We start from the raw sequence: 16,575 nt of genomic DNA on the forward strand, positions 1-16,575 counted from the left end.
CGGTCAAATAGCTAGCTACGTCCAAATAAGCAGTTGTGTTTATTTATACTACAGCACAAACTCCGAGTGGATGGAGTTATGGGGTTAAGAAGGCGTGGCATTGATCGAGTTCGATGTTCCATGAATAAGCATGGTTGCACCGAGGTAAAGATGGTTTTGTATTCACACATTCGGACATTCAACAGACAATCAGACATTCGCCAAATGCCATTTAAATTTTTTGAAATCAATAACTAATTCACCGTTTGTCACAGAATCATCAAACTATGTATGATTTATTCTATAAATGTCTAGCATACTTTTACAACCTTTGTTTCGAGGAAAAATTCTAGTTTTAATTTAATAGAAATACATAAAATCTATAACATTTAATTTAAAGCGGTAAAAATCAATAACTAATTCATCGTTTGTCACAGAAACATCAAACTATATATGATTTATTCTATAAATGTATGGCATACATTTACAACCTTTGTTTTGAGGAAAAATTACAGTTTTGATTTTATAGAAACACATTCGACATTCAACAGACATTCGCCAAAAGCCATTAAAAAATGTAAAAATCAATAACTAATTCAGCCGTTTGTCACAGAATCATCAAGCTAGATATAATTTATTCTATAAATGTCTAGCATACTTTTACAACCTTTGTTTTGAGTAGAAATTCCAGTTTTGACTTGATATAAATACATAACATCTATAAAATGCCATTTAAAGCTATATAAATCAATAACGTTTTCACTGATTATGACAGTATCATCAAACTAGGTACAATTTATTCTATAAATGTCTAGTGTACTTTTACAAACTTTGCTTTGAGTAGAAATTCCAGTATTGATTTGATAGAAATACATAAAATCTCAAATATTGCATTTAAAGATGAAGAAATCTAATTCAGTGATTGTCTCAGAAGAAAGTGAAAATATGCATTTATTTGCAATAACTTTAAAGAAATGTTAATTTCAAGTGCAATTTGTTCTATATGAAGTTAGACAATGTTTACATAATGTTGTACAATGTTTACAATCTTAAATTGTATGCCAAGTCAATGTTCGCATTTTTAGTGCAACAGCTCCACATTTTAAAGTAGTTACAAGGCACAACAGTCATTTATTAATAGGTCTCTAATTTAACAGCAAAGAGGCCCCTTCCAATCATTTTCTGTTTTGGCTTTGTTGAAGTTCTTCTTTGTCATCCCCAGACAAGCTGAATGGTACCATCTCTGGCACACAGAGCATTCTATCTGCAGTATTAAAAACATAAAACAGTGTTATGTTTATTTACATGTAAATTACAGTTCTGGAATACCCAAATTCTGTTACATGCTTTTGCAATTAGGAACATTTTCAAATTGAATTGGATTTTTGTTCAATTGCTAAATTGACTTTAAATGACATGCATTTGACCACAACCCTGACAGAAGCACACATAACTGTGGTGTTAATCATCGTTGAGTATTCAGGAAATATAAATCATATTGTAATAAAGGCATAAAAAAGGTATCACACATCAATGTTGAAATATCAAACATTACAATAATTCCTGTCTTTGAAATACAAATCAGTTTAATCGTAACTTGTGCCAGATACAACGTGTGTTGAAATTTTCCATGGAAAGTTGGGGAGTTTTGTGAATTTTACTTAAATCCATCAAAAAATGTAGCTTATAACAATGAACCTTTTTTGTGGGATACACATAAGGAAATTCTAGGTCTTGTGGCATATTTTGGTTAAACTATCCCCAAGTCAATGGAATTGCAACCCTCTGCATTCACAGTGCATTCTTCCATCGCATGTGCAGTGCACTCTTCCATCACATGTACAGCTGCTTCTCAAGAACTTTCACACTAATGAGACGCTATTGAGCCCACACTACTAGACTGTCTGAGCCAAGGACTACATGTTTTCTGGTAACTTTGAATTACAATACTGGGTGGGGTTGTCACGACACCGACGGATGGTGGCGCCCCTCCTCGACCGGGCGGCGCTCGGCGGTCGTCGTCGTCGGCCTACTAGCTGCCATCGATCCTTTTTGTTTCACTTTCTGTTGGTTAGGTCTAGGTAGGCACGCACCTGTTTTGGTTTAGTTATTAGTAGGGGGGGTTATTTAGTCTAGCAAGGTATGTCTGTGTTTGTGCGTGATTATTTTCGTCAGGTTGTACGCCTGGGGAACAGGTGTTTTTTCCCTTCTGCCTGTAGGTTTTGTGGCAGTGTGTTTTGGGCTGCGTCCCTACGCTGTGCTCGGGCTGTTTATGGGTATTTGTTTTACCTTGCCCTGCCCTACCTGTTTTTGGCAAGCGTGGATTATTTATTAAAAAGAAACGAGTGTTCACGGACTTGTGTCTCCTGCGCCTGACTTCAACCCTCCTGCTTCCTTGAGCAGTCTGACAGGGGTGAATATATTTTATATGACATACATAATATTTTGTTAACTAGTAAATAGTAGCCTACAGCAAAGTGTGTTTAAATAATTTCTAACTTGTTAACAATTTCTGCTGGTTAGTTTTTGCTACCATGTGGGGTTTAGCTTGCTTGAGCCTGCTAACTGAGGAGTGTTAATTCACCTGTTTCCATACATGTTTCATTTTAAAACATTTATCTTACAATGGAGTTGTTTAATCTAACTGCTTAACTATTTGTCTGTACATGGAATTGTATTTGTTTTTTTTGTTACTCATTGTTTTCTAATCTTTACAGGAAAATGCCACGGGCACTATCTGATGTGTGGAGACATTTCACTGCATCTAATGTAGAAGGAAAAGCTGTGTACATTTGCAAATACTGTGCCAAATCATTTGTGAAGAATGCAACAAAGATGCAGAATCATCTGGCCAAGTGCATAAAGTTCCCTCAGCGCTCACAACAAGCAACCTCTGACAAAAGTCCCTCTACTTCTACTCGAGGTGAAAATGATGAATCAGACACCTTATCGATAGCAACAGGTCATGGTCCTCCTGGAATCAGAAGTTTTTTTGACTCAATGGAGGAACATAGACAGAGAAATGCTGATGAATGTCTCGAGCTGTGGTTGCAACTGGTTCACCTCTGATGCTCACAGGCAATGTGTATTGGAAGAGATTTCTGAATGTTCTTCTCCCAGCATACACCCCTCCAACCAGACATCCTTTATCTACTAATTTGCTGGATGCAGAGTTCAACAGAGTTCAAGTGAAGGTCAAGCAAATCATAGAGAAAGCAGACTGTATTGCAATCATCTCTGATGGGTGGTCGAATGTTCGTTGGCAAGGAATAATTAACTACATCATCTCCACCCCTCAACCAGTATTCTACAAGAGCACAGACACCGGGGACAACAGACACACCAGTCTCTACATTGCAGATGAGCTGAAGGCAGTCATCAATGACCTTGGACCACAGAAGGTATTTTGGTTGCTTGGTCTAAAGAGGAGGAGTCCTACCCTCACATCACACCCACTGGCTGTGCTGCTCATGCATTGAATCTGCTCCTCAAGGATATCATGGCACTGAAAACAATGGACACACTCTACAAGAGAGCCAAGGAAATGGTTAGGTATGTGAAGGGTCATCAAGTTTTAGCAGCAATCTACCTCACCAAGCAAAGTGAGAAGAATAAGAGCACCACATTGAAGTTGCCCAGTGGTGTTGTCATCATGTTTGACAGTCTCCTGTCTGCCGATATGGACAGCCCCATCAAGAGGATCTTCCTGGATGATGTATTTTGGGAGAGAGTGGTAAGCAACCTGAAACTCCTGAAACCTATAGCAGTAGCCATTGCACAGATTGACGGAGACAATGCCATCCTGTCTGATGTTCAGACTCCGTACTGCCCTGCCCACTTCACTGTTGCTCCAAGCAGAGGAAACTGCAGTTCTAAAATACATCGAAAAGCGTGAAGACTTCTGCCTGAAGACCACACATGCCGCAGCATACATGTTGGACCCCAAGTATGCTGGCAAGAGTATCCTGTCTGGTGCAGAGATCAACAAGGCCTATGGTGTCATCACTACCATGTCTCTCCACTATGGCCTGGATGACGGCAAGGTTCTTGGCAGTCTGGCGAAGTACACTTCCAAGCAAGGGCTTTGGAATGGAGATGCAATATGGCAGTCTTTCCAAACATATCTCATCAGACACCTGGTGGAAGAGACTTTGTGGATCTGAGGCTGTTCCGCTGTTGCCTCCATCATCCTCCAAATCCCACCAACATCAGCTGCCTCAGAGCGCAACTGGTCCTTGTTTGGGATCACACACCAAAGCACGCAACAGGCTAACCAATACAAGAGTTGAAAAATTGGTGGCCATCCAGGCAAATTTTAGGCTTTTTGAGCCTGACAACGAGCCATCCTCAACCAGGTTGAAAAGTGACAGTAAAGATGAGGCCTCAGAGTCTGATGTTCAAGAATTAGACATTGAGGAGGTCCAGGGAGAAGACATGGCAGCCTTAGAGGAAGACAACCAAAGCTTTAGTTTCTAGACTATCATTTTACAGATAGATGTATGTTGAAAACATTTTTGGGAGATGGGATGGATCATTGGGGATCATTCAATATTCCCTTTCTTTTGTTGTTCTGTGAAATCATCCCATGTGAAGAGTCAACTCATTCAAATAAAGTTCAATTCGTAACTAAATTTTTTTTTAAAATACTATTGGAAGGATTTAGTAATATGCAATTTGTCTACTTATGATAAGGTAAGATATTTATATTTCTGACTCCATATGATATGGTAAATATATTCAAAGCAAAAAACATCTACATATAAATGGTATTAATATTAAATTGCATATATTTCCGTTAATTCCCATATATTCCCTTTAATTCCCATATATGCCCGTTAATTCCCACTGAACATTTCCACCTCTGAATATTTCCCAAATTGTGCAACCCAAGCAATAACACAAGGATAACCTTGATAAAAAAAGTTTCAAGACAAAATTTCATACTTCTAAATGTCTTGAAGGATGAAACTACATGAGTTTTCATAGCCTACTGTTATATTACACAAAGACAAACCCAGTTAGTCACATGATCATCGGTTTTCTCTGGATGATGCAAAGCACACATTGATTGGTCTTGCTCCGCATTGAAGACTGGAAAAAAAGAGGACCGCATTTGTATGCATTGTTGACACATTTAAAGACGCTTTCTGGAACCCATAGTTCTAAAGGTTGTGCTTCAACAACAAAATCTGTCCCTCACAGCTGCATACTACATTGTTCTCTCACTGTCTGTGCTTTGCCCCCTTGTTGAATCTGACAATTAATCTGGATGGTTGTACAGTCGTCTCAAATAAAACTGTGAAGGACCTCGGCGTTACTCTGGACCCTGATCTCTCTTTTGAAGAACAAATCAAGACTGTTTCAAGGACAGCTTTTTTCCATCTACGTAACATTGCAAAAATCAGAAACTTTCTGTCCAAAAATGACGCAGAAAAATTTATCCATGCCTTTGTTACTTCTAGGTTGGACTACTGCAATGCTCTACTTTCCGGCTACCCGGATAAAGCACTAAATAAACTTCAGTTAGTGCTAAATATGGCTGCTAGAATCCTGACTATAACCCAAAAATTTGATCATATTACTCCAGTGCTAGCCTCCCTACACTGGCTTCCTGTTAAGGCAAGGGCTGATTTCAAGGTTTTACTGCTAACCTACAAAGCATTACATGGGCTTGCTCCTACCTATCTTTCCGATTTGGTCCTTCCGTACATACCTACACGTACACTACGGTCACAAGACTCGGGCCTCCTAATTGTTCCTAGAATTTCTAAGCAAACAGCTGGAGGCAGGGCTTTCTCCTATAGAGCTCCATTTTTTATGGAATTGTCTGCCTACCCATGTGAGAGACGCAGACTCAGTCTCAACCTTTAAGTCTTTACTGAAGACATATCTCTTCAGTAGGTCCTATGATTAAGTGTAGTCTGGCCCAGGGGTGTGAAGGTGAACGGAAAGGCTGGAGCAACGAACCGCCCTTGCTGTCTCTGCCTGGCCGTTTTCCCCTCTTTCCACTGGGATTCTCTGCCTCTACCCCTATTACGGGGGCTGAGTCACTGGCTTACTGGTGTTCTTCCATGCCGTCCCTGGGAGGGGTGCGTCACTTGAGTGGGTTGAGTCACTGACGTGGTCTTCCTGTCTGAGTTGGCGCCTCCCCTTGGGCTGTGCCGTGGCGGAGATCTTTGTGGGCTATACTCGGCCTTGTCCCGGGATGGTATGTTGGTGGTTGGAGATATCCCTCCAGTGGTGTGGAGGCTGTGCTTTGGCAAAGTGGGTGGGGTTATATCCTACCTGTTTGGCCCTGTCCGGGGGTTTCATCGGATGGGGCCACAGTGTCTCCTGACCCCTCCTGTCTCAGCCACCAGTATTTATGCTGCAGTAGTTTATGTGTCGGGGGGGCTAGGGTCAGTCTGTCACATCTGGAGTATTTCTCTTGTCTTTTCCTGTGTCCTGTGTGAATTTAAATATGCTCTCTCTAATCTCTCTTTCTCTTTCTTTCTTTCTCTCTCTCGGAGGACCTGAGCCCTAGAACCATGCCTCAGGACTACCTGGCTTGATGACTCCTTGCTGTCCCCAGTTCACCTGGCCGTGCTGCTGCTCCAGTTCCAACTGTTCTGCCTGCAGCTATGGAACCCTGACCTGTTCACCAGACGTGCTACCTGTCCCAGACCTGTTGTCCCAGACCTGCTGGAACCCTGACCTATTCACCGGATGTGCTACCTGTCCCAGACCTGCTGTTTGCAACTCTCTAGAGACAGCAGGGGCGGTAGAGATACTCTCAAAGATCGGCTATGAAAATGCCAACTGACACTTACTCTTGTGTTACTGACTTGTTGCACCCTCAACAACTACTATGATTATTATTATTTGACAATACTGGTCATTTATGAACATTTGAACATCTAGGCCATGTGCTGTTATAATCTCCACCCGGCACAGCCAGAAGAGGACTGGCCACCCCTCATAGCCTGGTTCCTCTCTAGGTTTCTTCCTAGGTTTTGGCCTTTCTAGGGAGTTTTTCCTAGCCACCGTGCTTCTACACCTGCATTGCTTGCTGTTTGGGGTTTTAGGCTGGGTTTCTGTACAGCACTTTGTGATATCAGCTGATGTAAGAAGGGCTATATAAATACATTTGATTTGATTTGATTCCCACACCCTGCAGCAAAGGGTACCCCAAAGATCATCTTTCTGCTTACACGACCCATTGGAGCCAAAAGTTTACCTTGAAAACACCTAGTCAACCTTGTTGTAAGGTACTGTAAGTCTGAGAATTTCCCTCCTTTTTCTGTATTTCCTGTTAGCCTAATGCAGAATAAAAATAACACCTCCTCCTAATGGCTAAGACATAAAAACAGCAAGGTTCCATGAGATCACCATGTGGGATTTAGAAATATATATAACACGAATTACAATAATTATAGTAGGTACATCAAACCTACATCAAAGTACATTAAACCTCCCAAAATGTATTTTCCAGTATCAGTATTTCCTTTTTCAGGCTTTTTTCCTGAGGTAATAGATTCAACTGTTCAACACTTACAGCCAAATGTTTAATACCCAGGGTATTCCCAGAACACATTCTGGAAAGTCTATAGATTCAGTGGTCACTTTATTAGGGAAAACCCCCTATGCATCTAGAACATCTTGAATTCAAAACAGTTGATGAAACTGGGAAAGGAGATAGACTGTTCAAGTCCAGTTGGAGTTTATTACAGTTAGTACAAGCTGAGTGTTGGAATTATTAAAAAAACTGTTGTAACTCTTCTGAGTTACAAAAGACCATCACAGACTGTGCTGTCATTTTGCACTTTCTAAAGTTCAAACAAACAGTAACAGAATACCTGAATACTTCTCTGCATGCTTTAGTGTCTAGCAAGCCAAGACCACGGGACTTGGTGTATGTAAGAGCAATTTATTTTCGTGAATAGGGTGGTGAACCTAATAAAGTGGCAACTGAGTGTAGATATCACAAACAAGTCCCTTTGAGCAGTGTCTGTCTGTTATACGTTTGATCAATGGGTATAATGGTAAATCTGATCCCCAAGGTCCTCATAGGCTCACTTGGATATATAGAGTTGGAGGTAAAGAAAAAAACATGAAACTAGGACATTTAAACACTGGCAGAATGCTTTCATCCACATCCATCCACATAACATATGTATTTTAAAGTATAAATACCCTTCTAAGACCACTGTCTTTCTGGACGTTTTAAAAGGTTTGCAAATAGTTGTTTCTGCAAGGAATGTGAATTGAAAAGGAATTGGTAATATCTGTGTAGGTGACGTAGTTTCTACACTGGAAAATGGGTATAGTGTGTGGTAGTTGCACACCTCCCTGCTGAATTACGAGCTGATTTGGGCCAGTTTTCATGATCTTTTGTGATTTTTGTTTTTTTCACATAGGATTTGTGCTAGCAGTTTAAGAGAGAGAGAGAGAGAGAGAGAGAGAGCAAATAGCATAGGGACAGCCTGGTTGAAGTCCTAGTTTTTAATGGTTAGTGCCAGTAGATTGCAGAGGGGTTCACATACAGTTCAGAGGCAAATCATAATGTATACATTTAGCCCAAAAACAAAACATGTACCATCTACTTCTTATATTAGTGTTTTTTTTTTAATCCAGCCTCTGGTATCGTTCAATACCCATGCTAATATATATATATATATATATAGAAAAAAAGGAAAACTAAGAGTGAAACATAACATACGTCGTATATACTGTATATATACTGTGTATATATATATATATATATATATATATATATATATATATATATATATATATATATATATATATATATACACAGTATATATACAGTATATACGACGTATGTTATGTTTCACTCTTAGTTTTCCTTTTTTTCTATCTCTCATGCCATATTGCCATTGCTAACATTATAGTTTTGCTATTCCATTACTTCCGTTCCATTGCTATAGTTTCTGTAGTCTGGTGGCCAGTTAGTAAATGAAAAGAAGAAAAATATTTCCATTCTTCCCATCACGGACTGGTAGAGCTGGGACACCAGGTGGGTGCAATAATTATTAAGTAGAACAGAAAAACAGCCGTACTCAGAACCTCCCTACACGTACCTCTAGCCGCTGTCCTCTAAATGTATTTCTACGACAGCAAAACTCTCGTTGTAGTGAACGGGACTATGACGCAACTTTTACAAAATCGGTATCACTTCTAGCAATGACTGCTACCAGAGGGGAAGAGGCAAAGCGAGAGGGATAACCGGCAGCAAAATCTATCTTCTCCAGCAGGTGGCGTTTTTTTTCGCATACCAAGCGAGGAGTTTTTGTATGGCCAATGAGAGAATATCGAATTTGGTTAATCGGAATCGGTGTCCCAGCCACGGGACGGTTGAGCTAATGTAGGCTAATGCGATTAGTATGAGGTTGTAAGTTGCCCCCCATCTATCTTCTGAGCTCATGCTACTAGGTGGCCTAAACTGGGACATGCTTAACACCCCGGCCATCCTACAATCTAAGCTTGATGCCTTCAATCTCACACAAATTATCAATGAACCTACCAGGTACAACCCCAAATCCGTAAACACGGGCACCCTCATAGATGTCATCCTAACTTGCTCGCCCTCCAAATACACCTCTGCTGTTTTCAATCAAGATCTCAGCGATCACTGCCTCATTGCCTGCATCCGTAATGGGTCTGCGACCAAACAACCACCCCTCATCACTGTCAAACGCTCCCTAAAACACTTCTGCGAGCAGGCCTTTCTAATTGACCTGGCCAGGGTATCCTGGAATGACATTGACCTCATCCCATCAGTAGATGATGCCTGGCTATTCTTTAAAAGCGCCTTCCTCACCATCTTAAATAAGCATGCCCCACTCAAAAAATGTAGAACTAGGAATAGATATAGTCCTTGGTTCACTCCAGACCTGTCTGCCCTTGATCAGCACAAAAACATCCTGTGGCGTTCTGCATTAGCATCGAATAGCCCCCGTGATATGCAACTTTTCAGGGAAGTTAGGAACAAATATACACAGGCAGTTAGAAAAGCTAAGGCTAGCTTTTTCAAACAGAAATTTGCATCCTGTAGTACTAACTCAAAAAAGTTCTGGGACACTGTAAAGTCCATGGAGAATAAGAGCACCTCCTCCCAGCTGCCCACTGCTCTGAGGCTAGGAAACACTGTTACCACCGATAAATCCACTACAATTGAGAATTTCAATAAGCATTTCTCTACGGCTGATCATGCTTTCCACCTGGCTACCCCTACCCCGGTCAACTGCCCGGCACCCTCCATAGCAACCCGCCAAAGCCCCCACCATTTCTCCTTCACCCAAATCCAGATAGCTGATGTTCTGAAAGAGCTGCAAAATCTGGACCCCTACAAATCAGCCGGGCAAGACAATCTGGTCCCTCTCTTTCTAAAATGATCTGCTGAAATTGTTGCAACCCCTATTACTAGCCTGTTCAACCTCTCTTTTGTATCGTCTGAGATTCCCAAAGATTGGAAAGCTGCCGCGGTCATCCCCCTCTTCAAAGGGGGTGACACTCTAGACCCAAACTGCTACAGACCTATATCTATCCTACCATGTCTTTCTAAGGTCTTCAAAAGCCAAGTTAACAAACAGATTACCGACCATTCCGAATCCCACCGTACCTTCTCCGCTATGCAATCTGGTTTCAGAGCTGGTCATGGGTGCATCTCAGCCACGATCAAGTTCCTAAACGACATCATAACCGCCATCGATAAGAGACATTACTGTGCAGCCGTATTCATCGACCTGGCCAAGGCTTTCGACTCTGTCAATCACCACATTCTTATTGGCAGACTCGACAGCCTTTTTTTCTCAAATGATTGCCTCGCCTGGTTTACCAACTACTTCTCTGATAGAGTTCAGTGTGTCAAATCGGAGGGCCTGTTGTCCGGACCTCTGGCAGTCTCTATGGGTGTGCCACAGGGCTCAATTCTTGGGCCGACTCTCTTCTCTGTATACATCAATGATGTTGCTCTTGCTGCTGGTGATTCTCTGATCCACCTCTACGCAGACGACACCATTCTGTATACTTCTGGCCCCTCTTTGGACACTGTGTTAACTAACCTCCAGACGAGCTTCAATGCCACACAACTCTCCTTCTGTGGCTTCCAACTGCTCTTAAACGCAGGTAAAACTAAATGCATGCTATTCAATCGTTCACTGCCCGCACCTGCTCGCCCGTCCAGCATCACTACTCTGGACGGCTCTGACTTAGAATATGTGGACAACTACAAATACCTGGGTGTCTGGTTAGACTGTAAACTCTCCTTCCAGACTCACATTAAGCATATCCAATCCAAAATTAAATCTAGAATCGGCTTCCTATATCGCAACAAAGCATCCTTCACTCATGCTGCTAAACACACCCTCGTAAAACTGACCATCCTACCGATCCTCGACTTCGGTGATGTCGTCTATAAAATAGCCTCCAACACTCTACTCAACAAACTGGATGCAGTCTATCACAGTGCCATCCATTTTGTCACCAAAGCCCCATACACTACCCACCATTGCGACCTGTACGCTCTCGTTGGTTGGCCCTCGCTTCATACTCGTCGCCAAACCCACTGGCTACAGGTTATCTACAAGTCTCTGCTAGGTAAAGCCCCGCCTTATCTCAGCTTACTGGTCACCATAGCAGCACCCACCCGTAGCACGTGCTCCAGCAGTTATATCTCACTGGTCACCCCCAAAGCCAATTCCTCCTTTGGTCGTCTTTCCTTCCAGTTCTCTGCTGCCAATGACTGGAACGAACTGCGAAAATCTCTGAAGCTGGAGACTCATATCTCGCTCACTAGCTTTAAGCACCAACTGTCAGAGCAGCTCACAGATCACTGCACATGTACATAGCCCATCTGTAAACAGCCCATCTATCTACCTACCTTATCCCCATACTGTATTTATTTATTTATCTTGCTCCTTTACACCCCAGTATCTCTACTTGCACATTAATTTTCTGCACATCTACCATTCCAGTGTTTTAATTGCTATATTGTAATTACTTCACCACCATGGCCTATTTGCCTCAACTTACCTCATTTGCACTCACTGTATATAGACTTTTTTTGTTCTACTGTATTATTGATTGTATGTTTGTTTATTCCATGTGTAACTCTGTGTTGTTGTATGTGTCAAATTGCTACGCTTTATCTTGGCCAGGTCGCAGTTGCAAATGAGAACTTGTTGTCAACTAGCCTACCTGGTTAAATAAAGGTGCAATAAAAAATAAAAGTAACAAACATTTCCCAGGACATAGACATATCTGATATTGGCAGAAAGCTTAAATTGTTGTTAATATAACTGAACTGTCCACTTTACAGTAGCTATTACAGTGAAAGAATACCATGCTATTGTTTGAGGAGTGCACAATTTTTAACATGAAAAGTTATTAATAAACAAATTTGGCACATTTGGCCAGTCTTGATACAGAAATGCAATGGTTCATTGGATCTGTCTAAACCTTTGCACATACACTGCTGCTAGCTAGTGGCCAAAATCTAAATTGCACCTGGGCTGGAATAATACATTATGGCCTTTCTCTTGCATTTCAAGCACGATGGTACAAAAAAATACAAAAGAACAGTTGGGTTTTTCTTTGTATTATCTTTTACCAGATCTATTGTGTTATATTCTCCTACATTCCTTTCATATTTCCACAAACTTTAAGGTTTCCTTTCAAATGGTACCAAGAATATGCATATCCTTGCTTCAGGGCCTGAGCTACAGGCAGTTAGATTTGGGTATGTCATTTTAGGTGAAAATTGAAAAAAAGGGGCGGATCCTTAAGAGGTTTTTAACAAAAAAATGTAATCTCTTATTTGTTACGTGTGACTTATTTGATCGAATAGAAGTTTCGTAATGATTAGGGTGTTACGAGTGTACTGATATTGTAGGACACATGACATCCCGGCAACTTTGAGAGAAAAAAAACACTTTATATCGTGCCTGGTCATCACGAGTTACCAGCCAGAGTCCTAAACCCTGCCTATTTCTACAATTGATCTTCTTAAAATTTTATTTTGAACCTAACATTGACCACACTGCTAACCTTATGCCTAACCTTAAATTAAAACTAAAGCCCCGTTTCATTGGCATTTTGACGTCAACCCTTGGGCTGGCCTTGGTGGGCTAGCTCAAAGTGCACTACTTCTTGACACAATGCCCACTTAACCTGGAAGCCAGCCGCACCAATGTGTCGGAAGAAACACTGTACACCTGGGGATTGTGTCAGCGTGCACTGCGCTCGGCTGGGGTCGCTAGTGCGCGATGGGACAAGGACATCCCTGCTGGCCAAACCCTCCCCTAACCCAGACGGCACTGCGACAATTCTGCGCCGCCCCATGGGTCTCCCGGTTGCGGCCGGCTGCAACAGAGCCTGGACTTGAACCCAGAATCTCTAGTGGCACAGCTAACACTGCGATGCAGTGCCTTAGACCACGGCGCCACTCGGGAGGCTGGCCTCCATCATTCTTAAATGGAAGTTTGGAACCACCCAGACTCTTCCTAGAGTTGGCCGCCCGGCCAAATTGAGCAATTGGGGGAGAAGGGCCTTGGTCAGGGAGGTGACTGAGAATCCGATGGTCACTCTGACAGAGCTTCAGAGTTCCTCTGTGGAGATGGAACAATCTTCCAGAAGGTCAACCATCTCTACAGCACTCCACCAATCAGGCCTTTATGGTAGAGTGGCCAGACGGAAGCCACTTCTCAGTAAAAGGCACATGACAGCCCGCTTGGAGTTTGCCAAAAGGCACCTAAAGGACTCTCAGACCATAAGAAAAGATTCTCTGGTCTGATGAAACCAAGATTGAACTCTTTGGCCTGAATGCCAAGCGCCACGTCTTGGAGGAAACCAGGCACCATCCCTACGGTGAAGCATGGTGGTGGCAGCATCATGCTGTGGGGATGTTTTTCAGTGGCAGGGACTGGGGGAGACCAGTCAGGATTGAGGGAAAGATGAATGGAGCAATGTACAGAGAGATCCTTGATGACAACCTGCTCAGGACCTCAGACAGGACAACGACTCTAAGCACACAGCCAAGACAACGCAGGAGGGGCTTCGGGACAAGTCTAAATGTTCTTGAGTGACCCAGCCAGAGCCCGGACTTGAACCCGATTGTACATCTCGGGAGAGACCTGAAAATAGCTGTGCAGCGACTGTCTCCATCCGACCTGACAGAGGTTGAGAGGATCTGCAGAGAAAAATGGGAGAAACTCCCCAAATACAGGTGTGCCAAGCTTGTAGCGTCATACCCAAGAAGACTCAAGGCTGTAATCGCTGCCAAAAGTGCTTCAAACAATGTACTGAGGTCTGAATACTTATGTAAATGTGATATTTCAGTTTTTTATTTTAAATACATTTGCAAAAAATTCTAAAAACCAGTTTTTGCTTTGTCATTATGGGGTATTGTGTGTAGATTGATGAGGGGGAAAAAACGATTTAATACATTTTAGAATAAGGCTGCAACATAACAAAATGTGGAAAAAGTCAAGGAGTCTGAAGACTTTCCGAATGCACTGTATGCTTAGTTCAATACACTGAAAACAAACTTAAAGATACCAAAAACATTTTAGTCCAATCAATGTTGCTAAATCTCCTACTAGGCTATAGACAATCTGATGCTGTCTGGAAAGAAAGAGAATGACATGTTCCCGGCCTAGCATTTGATTGATTGATGCTAGCAAGCATTTGGCTTCCCTTGATAAAAAATTTACTAAATAATTAACCAATCAGCATTGAGCTGAGCTCAACTGTGGTTTCTCCTGGTGCAGCAAAACACCCCCCAAGGTAGGCCGGTTTGGATTTTGCTTCACACTAATCAAATCACATCCTAAGCTAAACGTCATTATTGTCAGACAAATGTGACTGTTTCTGGTCTGCTTGTGTTAATGTCCTGCAGTAGCTAGCTTGCTAAAGCAGTCCTTTCCTAAGCCATGGAGGGAGATGTGGATTTGGACTTGTGGTTTGGACTGAATTCTCTGTAAAGGCTAATGATTGTGAAAGCGATTCTGATCTAACCATAAATTCCTATATTGTGCCACATGCCTGAGACGATTGAAGTCACGTGTACAAGTACAGTGAAATGTCTTTCATGCTTGCTCTTTCCCAACAATGCAGTAATCAATATCAGTAGCAGTGGTGGAAAATGTACCCAATTGTCATAGTTGAGTAAAAGTCAAGATACCTTAATAGAAAATGAGTAAAAGTAAAAGTCATCCAGTAAAATACTACTTGAGTAAAAGTCTAAAAGTATTTGGTTTTAAATCTACTTAAGTATCAAAAGTAAAAGTAGAAATCAAATTCCTTAAATTAAGCAAACCAGACGGCACCATTTTCTTGTTTTTTTAATTTACGGAGAGCCAGGGGAACACTCCAACACTCAGACATCACTTACAAAGGAAGCATTTGTGTTTCATGAGTCCGTCAGATTGGAGGCAGTAGGGATGACCAGGGACGGTCTCTTGAGTGTGTGAATTGGACAGTTTTCCTGCCCTGCTAAGCATTCAAAACGTAAGAAGTACTTTTGGGTGTCAGGGAAATGTATGTCATAAAAAGTACATTATTTTCTTTAGGAATGCAGTGAAGTAAAAGCAAAAGTTGTTAAAAATATAAATAGTAAAGTATAGATACCCAGATACTACTTAAGTAGTACTTGAAAGTATTTTTACTTAATTACTTTACAACTGTGATCAGTAGTACTATAATAATAAGTCAAATAGAACAAAAACACAAAAGAAATAGAAATAAGAAGAACACGAGAAAGTAAGTAAGCTATATACAGGGTCAGTTCCAGGGTTAGTTTCATTACCATATTTCCGATGTGCAGGGATGCTGGAGTTAGAGGGTTAGATATGTGTAGGAGTAAGGTGACTGGGCATCTGGATATACTGACTCATGTGTGTAGAGTCAGTATGAATGTGTGTGCGTGTAATGAAGTGGACATGTCTAACTATACTTGTGGGGACCAGAAGTCCCCACAAGAATAGTAAACATACAAATTATTTGACTAACTGGGGACATTTTATTAGACCCCACAAGGTCAAATGCTATCTCTAGTGGGTTAAGGTTAGAATTAGTGTTAGGGTTAGAATTAAGTTTAGGTTTAGGAGCTAGGGTTAGATTTATAGTTAGAAGCTAGAGTTAGGTTTAGGGTTAAGTTTAGGTTTTGGGTTAGGGTTTAGGGAAAATAGGATTTTGAATTGGGTTAGGGTTAGGTCCTGTACCCTACCTGCCCTAAGCTCTCTCCTGGCCCCTTACACTAAATCTGAATTTTTCCTGTTAGGTGACCTAAACTGGGACATGCTTAAACCACCTGACCAAGTCCTAAAGCAATGGGACTCCCTAAATATTTCTCAGATTATCACCAATCCCACAAGGTATGACTCCAAACACCCAGAAAAGGCTACTCTCCTCGATGTTATCCAAATCAAATCAAATTTGATCATCCTCACAAATAATCCTGATAGGTATCAGTCTGGTCTTTTCTGTAATGACCTTAGTAATCACTGTTTTACAGCCTGTGTTCGTAATGGCTGCTCAGTGAAACGACCTGTCCTGATTTGTCATAGACGCTTGCTAAAAAACTTTAATGAGCAAGCC

General features: G+C 41.6%; 1 long non-coding RNA gene across 1 annotated transcript; it reads left to right on the top strand.

The window, feature by feature from the left end:
- Positions 1 to 614: 614 nt before the first annotated feature.
- On the top strand, positions 615 to 7,442 carry LOC145858571 (uncharacterized). Its single transcript, XR_014378991.1, has 2 exons — positions 615 to 2,392; positions 2,697 to 7,442. It is a non-coding gene; the product is annotated as an uncharacterized LOC145858571 (long non-coding RNA).
- Positions 7,443 to 16,575: the final 9,133 nt, after the last annotated feature.

The sequence above is a fragment of the Salmo salar genome, chromosome 10, assembly GCF_965601325.2.
Source record: "Salmo salar chromosome 10, fSalSal1, whole genome shotgun sequence".
Taxonomy (NCBI): domain Eukaryota; kingdom Metazoa; phylum Chordata; class Actinopteri; order Salmoniformes; family Salmonidae; genus Salmo; species Salmo salar.